This window comes from Ursus maritimus, unplaced genomic scaffold (genome assembly GCF_017311325.1).
Source record: "Ursus maritimus isolate PB19 unplaced genomic scaffold, ASM1731132v1 scaffold_9, whole genome shotgun sequence".
NCBI classification, from domain to species: Eukaryota; Metazoa; Chordata; class Mammalia; order Carnivora; family Ursidae; genus Ursus; species Ursus maritimus.
Window position 1 is genome coordinate 80,353,532 of NW_024427107.1, and position 4,999 is coordinate 80,358,530.

Consider the following 4,999-nt stretch of genomic DNA (forward strand, 5'->3'; position numbering starts at 1 on the left):
TTTTTTATTGTTTTTAAAGGTTTTATTTTATTTATTTGACAGAGAGAGAGACAGCGAGAGAGGAACACAAGCAGGGGGAGCGGGAGAGGAAGAAGCAGGCTCCCAGTGGAGCAGGGAGCCTGATGTGGGGCTCGATCCCAGGACCCTGGGATCATGACCTGAGCCGAAGGCAGACGCTTAACGACTGAGCCACCCAGGCACCCTGCAATCACTATCTTCTGACTGTATTTTGTTCAGTTTGTTAGAGGAAACTACATCTTAAATTGTAAAGAAAAAAGACTTATACCTACAAAAATAAAATTAATTACATTGAAATGATAGAATGCAACTGTTAAGATGAATATTAGAATATTAAAAAAGACTTAAATGAAACAAAACCCAAAAAAAGGAAGAAAAAAAGAGAACATGATCATGCGAGCATATAGAACAGAGCCATACACTAGATTTTGGGTGTATTTTGGTCTGTTAGAAGAAATTGCATCCAAAATTTTAAAGAAAGAAAAATTTATATATATACAAAAATAAGATTAAATGCAACGGAGGGATAGAATGTAAATGTAAAAATGAAAATTTAAAAAAATTAAGAAGTTGATAAAATAAGAAGTTGGTTGAAAAAAGAAAGAAGAAAATTTTAAGAAAAAAAAGAACAAAATAAAGAAAATTTTAAAAATTAAAGTTGAAAGACTAAAGAATCATGGGGGGAAAGCCATGAACTCTATGTGCTGTGTTCTCCTAGCGCTGGAGTTTTGCGGTTCTCATTGATGGTAAACTTGGATGTTCTTGCAGATCTTCTGGGGGAGGGGCCTGTCATGCTGATTCTTGGGTGTCTTGGCCCCCGGGGCTGGATTGCACCACCCTTGCAAGGGGCCAGGCTGAGCAATCCGCTCTGGTTTGCTCTCCGTAGCTTTTCTTCCATGAAGTCTTTCCGTGCAGCTTTAGAGGATGAGAATGAAAATGGCGGCCTCCCAATCTCCACCCTGGAGCTGAAAGCTTGGGCCCCACTCCTCAGTGAGTCCCCAGAGAAAAGCAGTCAGTCACTCCTGTCTCCTTGGTCTCCGTCAGCACTCCATTGCTGTTATTCTTTTCTTCAATCTCCAGTTGAGTTTGCAGGTGTTCAGTAGGGTTTGATAGCTCTCTAGCTGAACTGCTGGGACCAGACCAAGTTACGGCCTCCTACTCCTCCACCATCACAGACTCCTCCCATTAGTGGTATTTCTAATGGATCAACTACACATGTGTAGAGTACACCTTTCTGGATCATCTGATTCTATCAGATCCTACCTTTCATCCCCTTGGAACTATCTTACAGGTCTGTAAACCGTAGGTGACCAATAGCAATGCAGATACTTCTTTTTTACAGTTTTGCAAATAAATTTGGCTCCGAGGAGATTCAATTGTTTTTTCCTGTGGAAAAAGCCAATCTCCATCTCTATTTAAGTTTATTTAAAAAAACGCAAATGTCATTAAACACTTCATTTTACAGATTATAAAACTGAATTTTAAAAACAAATGAACAAAAACTCATTTCATCATTCCTTTACTCCACACGGATTTGTGTTTTTTTTTTTTTTTAAGATTTTATCTATATATTTGACAGAGAGAGACAGCCAGCAAGAGAGGGAACACAAGCAGGAGGAGCAGGAGAGGAAGAAGCAGGCTCCCAGCAGAGGAGGCAACCCCAATGCGGGGCTCGATCCCAGAATCCTGGGATCAGGCCCTGAGCTGAAGGCGGACGCTTAATGACTGAGCCACCCAGGCACCCCTGGATTTGTGGGTTTTGAACTTTCCTTTTGAACTTGTAGTCACTTCCTTGTTGTCTCAATAGTTAACGAGTTAAATAAACCTTTGACACATTGTACTAGTTTTTTAGGAATGCTGGCACTAATTACCACAAACTTGGTGGCTTACAATGACAGAAGTTTATTCAGTTAGAGTGCTGGAGGCCCAAGATCTGAATCAAGGCATTGGCAGGGCTGGCTCCTAAAGGCTCTGAGGGGGACCCTGCTCCAAGGCCCTTCCACACTTCTGGTGGTGCTGGCGATCCCAGATTTCCCTGGGCTTGTGGCCACAGGGCTCTGTCTATACCTCTGCCTCCACATCGGCTTTTCTTCTGTGTCTCAGGTCTCTCTCTTCTCATATAAGGACACCAGCCCCTGGGTGTAGGGCCCATCCTCCTCCAGGATGATCTCATCCAGAGAACTCTAACTCAATTACATGTGTAACAATCCTATTTCCAAATAAAGTCACATCACAAGCTGCAGAGGTTAGAACTTGGACATATCTTTTGCAGGGACATTGTTTAGTCACCACACACATTCATTTTGTGTTTGTGTGAGAAATCATGCTTCTTAGCAAATACATACTTCCATTTTTTATAAAGATTTTATTATTTATTTATTTGAAAGAGTGAGATAGAGATAGCAAGAGTACGAGTGGGGAGGAGAGGGAGAAGCAGGCTTTCCGCTGAGCAGGGAGTCCCACGCAGGGGCTCCATCCCAGGACCCCGGGATCATGACCTGAGCTGAAGACCTATGCTTCACCGTCTGAGCCACCCAGGCGCCCCACACTTTTTCTTCTTTCTTCTTTCTTTCTTTCTTCTTCTTCTTCCTCCTCTTCTTCTTCTTCTTCTTCTTCTTCTTCTTCTTCTTCTTCTTCTTCTTCTTCTTCTTCTCCTCCTCCTCCTCCTCCTCCTCCTCCTCTTCTTCTTCTTCTTCTTCTTCTTTTAAGAAACAACAGTTTTGTAGACTCACGGGCCTGGGAACACAGGGGTGCTGGGAGATTTGGAGATGTACTTGGGAGTGGGGGACTGACTAGGCAGCACTGGACTAGACTGTGTCTGGGGTTTGGGGGGATCAGGAGTAGTGGTCACTTGGGGGAAGGTTTTCTTGGCACTCCTGGGGCCCAGCCATCTGTTTGGGGAAACTGACTTCACACAGCACCACCAGGGGCAGAGTCCCCCCCATTCAGTCCAGGGGCCTGTGCCTGGGACACGAGCCCCAGTCAGTACTAGGGTCCTTTGATGTGGCAATAGAATAGAGTCTATTCCTTTGTGCGTTTTGGGAGTGGGAACTGGTTGTACATTGTTTCCCAAAAGTGGACAAGAAAGCCACTGACCCACCCCATTACCACCCTAGGGCAGGTGGCCCAGGCTCCCAGCAGTGTCTGTCTCTGAGCTCCTGCTGCTATTTGCAGCCTTACTGGTGTCACTTCCCAGATGCCTTAGAAGCATTTTTTTTTTAAAGATTTTATTTATTTATTTGACAGAGAGAGACAGCCAGTGAGAGAGGGAACACAAGCAGGGGGAGTGGGAGAGGAAGAAGCAGGCTCCTCGTGGAGGAGCCTGATGTGGGGCTCGATCCCAGAACACCAGGATCACGCCCTGAGCCGAAGGCAGACGCTCAACCGCTGTGCCACCCAGGCGCCCCCTTAGAAGCATTTTTATGTGACCTACTAGTGTAGGTCTCCTGGACCTATTTCGTTAAACATTATGGGGTTAGGTGAGGAAGCTGAATGTATGCAACTGGGAACATTCCAGAAAGCCTGGCGTTGGGAGGGGCTCAAGATCCAGTGTCAGGCCCTAGCCTGGACCCGGGGACACCGTCAGGCCCTAACCTGGACTCGAGGGACAGGGCTGTGAGGACGAGAAGTTATATCCCTGTCTTCCTGGCAAGGCAGGCAAAAAACAGTGAGGACGGCTGTCTGCATTCGTCCAGAGTATGGAGCCCAGCGTTTGTTACAATGGGGATAATGGGAACAAGGTGATTCTGACACTAACTAAAGCAGGAGAGGCCTGGGGTGGTGTGTTTCACGGCAGAGACACCGGCTTCACCGGGGCCCCGATATAAGGAACAATAAGCAGGGACCATTGGGGCTGCCTGGGAGCGGAAGGAACCACGTGGAGAGGGAGGAGCCGTGTGGGAGGAGGAGGGTCCATAAGGGACGACCGGACCCTTGCGGGAAGATGGGGAGGAGCTGATGGGAGAGGGGCCAGGTGGGACCAGCCTTAGTGGAGAAAGCTTCTGGAGCAGTCCACGTGAACGTGGGGAACCTGGCAAGTGTGGAATAGGGGATACGAGGCCCAGGGCGGTCGCTGCAGGACGGCCAGGCCACTAGACAACTCCGTGCAGATCCGCGTCCCGGATCCCGAGGGGCGTGGCTGCTGAAGGGAGGAGCCAGCAGGGGGGCGGCGCCGAGCTCAGCTCAGTGGCTGCAGGTGCGAGGAAGGAGGCGGAGCAGGCTGGGGTCCCGGGGAGAGGAGGCCTTGACAGCCTGAGGAGAGAACCTGGAGCGAGTGGTGTTTCCCTGGCAGGGTGAGAGAAGTAGGGACGAGAAGCATTGGCGCGGGCTGCGTGGGCCTTTGAGAGGAGGGGACGGGTCCTGCCCTGCCACCCGGGCAGGCTGGCAGGCCAGGGCGGGGGGAAGAAGCCTAACCGTGGGTCTCGTCTGCCCTGTGCTCACCACTCGCGGCGTCGCTACTGACTGTCCGCCTTGCACGACGCCCGGCACACAGCAGGCGCTCATGAGAATTCCCGGCTTCGATCCAAGGAACAAGGACATCTAACCTCATTTTGCAGGGAGGAAAGCGAGCCGGGAAGCAGTTAAAGAGATTCACCCTAACCGGTGGCACAGAAGTGTTGAGTCCCTCCCCGCCCCAGCAGTCCGGGCTCCAGCTTTCAGAGCAGTGTCCCCCCACCGCACCTCTATACGGACCCCTCCCTCCCGCGTCCGCCCATGCTGTGAGCTCCCGGGGAACCAGAGAGCTGACCTCCCCGAGCCTCGGCTTCCATCCGGTGGGAGCAGACCCCTGCCCCAGAGCGGCAGTGAGGACTGAGCCGGGGATCGCCTGCGGGCGTGGACGCGGGCGGGTGGACGCAGGGCGCGCGGTCCCAGCCTTAAAGCTAGGCTGCGGCGGCCGCCAGGAGGCGCTGGTCCGCCGCGGAGGCGGACACGCTCGAGCGTGGCCTCCGGGCTCCGCCCACCGCCGTCAGGGCGGGGCGCG